Below are 7624 nucleotides of genomic sequence, written 5' to 3'. Positions count from 1 at the left end.
TGCTATAAAAGAAACTCTTAACAGTGTCTTTTTGATGTTTTCTTTCCACTAGTTTGAAAAAACACTTTATGAAAAGCCAAAAAGCCCAAAATCTCAAAATTGACAGGTGCATGAAAAAACTGTGCTTTTGCCTGCAGTGTCTCCCCTTAAATAGTTCATCAAAATCATGGTAAAACGAAACATTATGAGAAGGAGGGTTATATAACACCATAATATTCAAATTCATTCTCGCTGATAACACTACATTTAAAATTAAACATTCTAACCCAAAAGTCTCCTGTTCAATCACAGAACATTTAAAAAGATCTCTGATATAAATCAGTACCCCACCTCCTTTACCAGACATTCTATCTTTCCTGTAACATGTATAACCAGGGACATCAATCATGTTTGTAGGAATATTAGTGTTTAACCAAGTTTCACTGAGTGCTAAGAAGTCCATAGACTCACTCAATAAATGTTGAACTTCTTCTCTTTTTGATAAAACACTACATATATTAAGATGATCTCCAAAAATACGTTTTGGTTTTGACTTTAAGTCCCAGATCACTTTAGCATGATTCACTGTTTGAAAGTATTTCAATTCGTTTTGCTTATGTGCTGCATGACCAAAAATCCCTTTACCAATATGTGGTTTTGGTGACTTTTTAGCAAATTGTTCCACTTTAGGCATAATGTCACTGTTCTCCACTTCTGCTGTTCCAGCAATGACTGAGTTCTGATTAAATTCCATGAAGAAGCCACTGACCTGTGCTAGGCCAGTAGAATGCCTCACCACTTCAACACCATGTGTGTCCGCCAGTGCCCACTGCAGACAACCTTCAGACCGCATATCAACAGACAATCCCAAATTGATGTTAGTTGAAGGGCCTGGGTTTAGCTGTATATCACCACTTAGCAGGAGCAAAAAGAACAGAACTTTCAGATCACGTCCTTTCCTTCTGCCTTTTATACGTTGTTTGTAATGTAAAGTTCTTCATCACATTGCCAACAAGTTAAATAAATAACATGATATCCATGCCCATAAAAGTTCAGCGTTGATATACTAGTCATAGGTGAAGCATGGATAGGGTTACTTGATGTTTCATCTTCAGTCATGCTCAGGCATTGACCAAAAGGGAAACAAAGAAACCACATACAAAGTAGCCATATGAAGACATACCTTTTGTTACTGAAGTTAGTATTTGGTTTTTGACTTTGGTCTTGATTTTGTTGATTGTATCTGTCCTTTAAGTTGAAATGAACTAGTTTAAATGGATAATCCATAAGCAATTGGAGAAACCTCAAACAAATCAGCCATGTGCCAACATATCCTTTGTCTCCAGAACATGGGTGTAAAACTGAAATTCCTGTGTTTTTCACCAGAAGATTATTGATTTCTTTCTCCTCAGAATAAAACTGTGGAAAAATATAGGCCAAACCATCCAGAATTGGTATACGAAGCTGGTGCAGAAGGTAGAGTAGAAGAGCAGATGCAGAGTCTAACAAGCAGTTCAGCCATGTGCAGTCGTATCCTATTACTCCCACGTAGTGGTTTAAAACTGGTAATCCAGAGTTTTTCCATGAATAAAAGTTGATTTCCTTCCTATTTGAGTAAAACTGTTGAAAAATGTAGACCATTCCGATCAGGATTACCTAGAAAAGCTGGTACAAAAGAGCAGGTGTGGAGCCTAACAAACCACTTCTGCTCCTGGCAGCCATCTTGAAAGTCAAACCATTGTGAAAACCATTTAATGCACAGGTAGTTCCAAGTCAGTTTAATCAGAATTAATAATTATATTAATGCCCTGCTTTAATTGATGCACACAAACCCACACACAACACTCGCACCAAAACACACACACACACACACACACACACACACAGAGAGAGGTCGGAGATTGTGCTGCGCACACACAGAAACTTGTTGTCAACGCTGCCACGCGACTTTTATTAATAAAATAGCCTAGATACTAGATCGCTACATTATATTCAAATAAATGTGATCTTACCACACTATTTCATCTCTGTGTCTGACTTGAAGCAGGCAGAATGCTAGAGCTAATGAGCCGTAACAGATGAAATAACCGTCATTTTTACCCTTCCAGTCAAATATTGCGCTGCAAACATCATTAACAGCTCTAAGTTGTTAGTGCTGGCAAATGACCATGGTATAAGTGGGATAACACTGCTCCGGGTGTGTGTTCACTACTGTGTGTGTGCACTTGGATGGGTTAAATGCAGAGCACAAATTCCGAGTACTTATACTTGGCCACACGTCACTTCACTTTCACTTTCATAATGCACACTCCGATGTGATCTCCGACCTCTCTCTCTCTCTGTCTGTGTGTGTGTGGTTTTGTGTGCATCAATTAAAGCATCGCATTAATATAGAATTGGTGATTAAACTGATCTGGAACTACCTGTGCATTAAATGGTTTTAATGCATGCCTCATCAGAATCGAGCATTCAGACAGACCATGGTATAAGAATAATATGTTAAAATAAAATGACTGGACTGCACATATTTAAATATATTTTAATATATATTATAGTTTTCTAAAATATAGTTAATAAAACAGAACATTATGTCAATCTACTTTTACCAGTATTTCTTTTTTTTTTTCAGGAATTTCAACCTTTTAATGAGACTTTACTTCCTGCTGTACCGTTTTACATAAAGCATTTCTTTTCCTTCCAGGCACTTCCCACCAACCTTCAAAGGTTCAGTTGGAAAAGTTGTCTACACTTTGGAAACAAAGCTATCCAGATCAATGTGCATTTCTATCAAAGACAAAACAGAGTTTCACTATGTCCCCAGACCAGATGTGTCCAGTCCTGAACTAATGGTGAGATTACAACAAAAAAACAATATATGTCTTTACCATACATCATCTATATGTTTTGAGGTTTTCTCACCTGTGTAATAGATGTTTTGTCTTATAGGCACCTCAGTATGGAACCAAAGATAAACAAATGAAATTGTTCACCTCTGGTAGTGTCTCGATGAACATAAACACTGGATACTACCGATACTACCTTGGTACAATTATATTTCTTATAACATCTCAGCAGTGTTAATGTTCTCCCAAACTCAAATTACTCAAATTTTGATCATTGTAAACACAACCGTTTCAAAGAAAGCCTTATTCAAACCATTTCTGTATACATGTAAAATATCACAAGATTAAATATATGTCAAATCGGAAATATCAAACATCTTTGTGGAGTAGGTGAACACCGTTACTTTTCCATTTCTTTAGTTTCATGTTTACAGTCTGTGAGCACGCTTGTGTAAGCGAGTAGATTAAGATGATGAATGAGGTCTTTTCAGATCATGCGTTTTTAGCTGTTGTAATAATTTACAAAGAAGTTAGACATTTCAGGCTTGAAATCAACTGTTATAGCTGTTCCCTCCCCATCTAAACCCACGCATTACTTGTAGAACTGGTTCTACTTATTTTTTTTCTTCTTCTAGGAAAACATTAAGGTTATCTGTATTAGACTTTATTATGTTATATGTATGTTATAGGTTAATTATATTATGTATTATTATGTTATCTGTACAGACTTTATTCATTTTCAGTGTGTTTTGATATCTCATATGTAACACGATCAGTGTTGGGGGTAACGCATTACAAGCAACGTGAGTTACGTAGTCAGATTACTTTTTTCAAGTAACTAGTAAAGTAACGCATTACTTTTTCATTTACAATAAAATATTTGAGTTACTTTTTCAAATAAGTAACTCCAGTTACTTTGTTTTCCCATTGATTGACTGACAGCTTCGTGTTGCCATGTTGAGAGAAATCGGAAGTAAGTCCAGTGGTGTTTTGTGCTGTGGGAACGACACCACATGAGTAGGAGATGAGTAAATGCATGTTGACATTTAGTCTAGAACTACAGTAAGCATCATTACTGTAGTTCTAGACTAAATGTCAACATGCATTTACTCATCTCACTGACACAAAAACAGATTCAGTATTCCTCAAAATGAATAGAACAGTAAAAATGCAAACTGAAAATATGACGCAAACCTACATTTATTATGTTAAATAACACAAATATTCTTTATGTATTTAATCCCATTTTATTAACCAATGTCTTTGCTACTGACCTTGATCCAATGATCCAATTCAACTATACAAATAAGCAAAAATGACTTTAGATAAACATAACATTTGTGTGTTTTTTTTATTTAATTTTATTGCTGATCGAAGAGTGTTGAGCTTTCTTTACTTCAGCCAGAGGCTTATTCATTTCACTTTTGGTGTTAAGGGGCTTTTACATTTGCCAAAAATAAAACTTTTTATATTAAAAACAAACAATCAAGCCCAGCCCAGATTTAAAAAGTAATGCAAAAGTAACGTAATGCATTACTTTCCATAAAAAGGAACTAAGTAACGTAACTAGTTACTTTTTTTTTAAGGAGTAACGCAATATTGTAATGCATTACTTTTTTTTTTTCGAGAAAGATTATTTCAACCTACACAGTTACAGCATTGTCACTAGATTTTACATTATGAACTTTAAATTGCTATGTGTAATAGGACTGTAAACTAAGAGGCCTATTTTTTGTTGTCAAAACGGCAGTTAAGGTTGCATTTTCTAGTGATATTTTATCATGTAATTTACCTAATTAAGTGTATGTCTCTCCACAGGAGAGGGCTTGAAAGTTTTGCCTGAAGTTCAGAACAATTCGTCCCGTTCAATCAAGCCAAAATACTGCTTGTATGAAAAACACAGTTTTTTTGCAAAAGGCAAGAGAAGACTTCACACACATAACCTTCTAAAAGAGGAAGGGGAACCCATTGAGCCAAACTCAAAGAAAACTGTCACCAAAGTGCTGTCCATTCCACCCAGCCTTGCCATATCTATTCTAAACTGTAGGATCCTCACGGTTGAGTAGACTCAGGGTGAGTTTTAACATCTAAACCAACTCATTGCAGTGAAGTGAGCACATAAATCAGATTGGCATATCGGTGTGTCTGTTTTTATTTTAAAGGTGTATTTTAACATGTTAACCATTTTGCAAATTAAGGGCTGCGATTGAAAATCTCTAACAGAGTTTCTGTTACTGAATATTTTATATCAATGCTACAGTATAATCCCTACTTTTAAACTTAATGTATTTGTTTTATTTGCCTGAAAATTGTTTATGCTGACCTAAAAAACATTAAAATGCACACATTTTAAATGCATAAAAATAATTATTTGGACATCTTTACAAATTTACAGTACAGTCCTAACTGAATCATCTATATTTCAATGTTTGCATTGTGTCTAGGTCTACCTGGATGTACCGTATGCCTCAGATCCAGAGATTAAATTCCCAGTTGTGATTCTTCCTCCTCCGCCTGTGTCAGGTGCCAAAAACAGTGACTTTGGAATCTGGAATCAACCACCAGAAAGCAATATGTACCCCAACCCACCTCCTATGGCTCCACTTGCCCCACCACTTAATGTGGTTGGATCACCTGGTCAGTTTGGAGCTCCTGGTTACCCTGGTCCTCCTCATGTTCAATTAGGAGCATCTGGTTACCTTGGTCCTCCTCTTGGTCAGTTTGGAGCTCCTGGTTTCTCTGGACCTGCTGGTCAGTTTGGTCCAAATTCTCATCGGTCTGACCCATCAGCTCCACCTCCATATCAGGACTATCAATTATATCCACAGTTGCCAGACCACCCTGAAAAATCTTGACAAAATGGTTTTAAAATCACCTTCGCTTCTTTTATCATTAGATAGTCTGAACTTTTTATGTAAAGATTTGCAAGAATGATTCATATTAACATGTAGCCTATTTTCTAGAAAGTAATGTTGAATTTAATTTGTTGAAACATTATCACAGTTGAAAACTGGATACAATTTTAAGTCAGAACAATAGTTAAACAGTGAACGCACAATGATTTTTATATCTTTATTGAGCACACTTATGCTAGGCTGCAATCAAACAATATACCGATACATGCTTTATTCTTTTTCTAATGTGACTGAATAAGTAAAACATGTGCGTATATTTGTCATTTCCGTTTAATACAAATGTATGTATTTTTCTACTGATGAGTTTTTAACAATACCCTAAGTTTAATTTGTGACATGACCCAAATCAGTCAACTGAGGACAGTTTTATATACTGCCAGAGATTTTATAATTAGGTTAATTTGACATGTAATAGTTTCAAAATGATGTCAAAATGGAGTTTAGAAAACCCTTCCACCCCCAAAGCCCTTTGACTGCTAACTATTGGTATATCGTTTTATTATGTTTGCTCAAGTATCGGCTGTCAAGGTCACACATTTCCCACCCATATTGAGAGATTACTATTATGCAAAAAGGCTTTGAGTCACACAATATTTGACATTTGAGACACATTTAGTGAACCGCAAAAGTCTGAGGATAACCATGAGAGTGTTGAGAACCAGGTAAGCGTTTATCCAGAAATCCTTTACCAGGAAAGACATGCTATGTTACACTCTAAAAAAAAAATGCTGGGTTAAAACAACCCAATTTGGGTTATTTTGGCAACCCAACACTGGGTCAAATATGGACAAACCCAGCATTGGGTTATTTTAACCCAGCCGGTTGGGTTAAATCTTTGTCCCAACATGCTGGGTTGTTTTATTTAACTCAACTATTGATTAAAATTACTACATTGCTGGTTAAAAACAAACCTGAAATAGGTTTAATAATAATAATAATAGTAATAAAAAAATCACAGAGAATTACTAGAGGCAACAGTAATAATCAAAAGGTAAAAATGTATCGATAAAAAAGAACATCCAAATGTAAGACAAAAGAAAGCATATATAATTCATATAGCAAAAAGCATGATATATTTTCATGCTCGATGAACAATAAAACAGCATATAAAACATTTAAATCCAATTTCCGTTTTATAAATATAAAAATAAATAAATAACATCAATAAATTACATTAGCTTTGATTTTAACATTTAAATTATATACATAAGTAAACACTCAAGTAAAATGCTTCATATATATTAGTTTGACCAATTTCCCCCTTCATATAAACTTACATAACTTTTTAGAGAGTAAGTTTAACAAAACACATGAGAGGATCCACACTGGACAGAAACCGTATCACTGCACTGCATGTGGGAAGTGTTTCAATCAATCATCTTCTCTACTCAGTCATACAAAAAACATTCACAGTAAGTAGATCATCTTCAGATCCAGCTCTTTCAGATCTGATGCTGTGTCCTCAACAAATGTGACACAATAACGCATCAAGCGTCATGACAAAGAAACATTATCTAAAGTTTCACAGTGAAGTTCAAAATAAAGTTCATTTTCATCTGCAAAACCAGCAGATTCAACTGTGAGATTCAGATCAACTAAAAGATGGAGTTCCTCCCCAAAGAACAATGTCCAAAAGTTTTATTCTTGTATATCATTTTGCTTACTTAGGGCTTTCATATTATGTTCAATTGTTTCCTGTTATGTCCAATATGTTTAATACGCAGGATTGTACACTCTAAAAAAATGCTGGGTTAAAACAACCCAATTTGGGTTATTTTGGCAACCCAACGCTGGGTCAAATATGGACAAACCCAGCATTGGGTTATTTTAACCCAGCCGGTTGGGTTAAATCTTTGACCCAACATGCTGGGTTGTTTTATTTAACTC

The 7624-nt window shown here is 35.2% G+C and overlaps 1 pseudogene; it reads left to right on the top strand.

Annotated features, from left to right (window-relative positions):
* Positions 1-5677, top strand: part of LOC107685244 (arrestin domain-containing protein 3-like) — a 17277-nt pseudogene extending 11600 nt beyond the window's left edge.
* The last annotated feature ends 1947 nt before the right edge of the window (positions 5678-7624 follow it).

The sequence above is a fragment of the Sinocyclocheilus anshuiensis genome, unplaced genomic scaffold, assembly GCF_001515605.1.
Source record: "Sinocyclocheilus anshuiensis isolate Anshui unplaced genomic scaffold, SAMN03320099.WGS_v1.1 scaffold577, whole genome shotgun sequence".
Classification (NCBI taxonomy): Eukaryota; Metazoa; Chordata; class Actinopteri; order Cypriniformes; family Cyprinidae; genus Sinocyclocheilus; species Sinocyclocheilus anshuiensis.
Note: the sequence above shows the minus strand (reverse complement) of the source record. Positions and strands in the feature narration are given on the sequence as shown.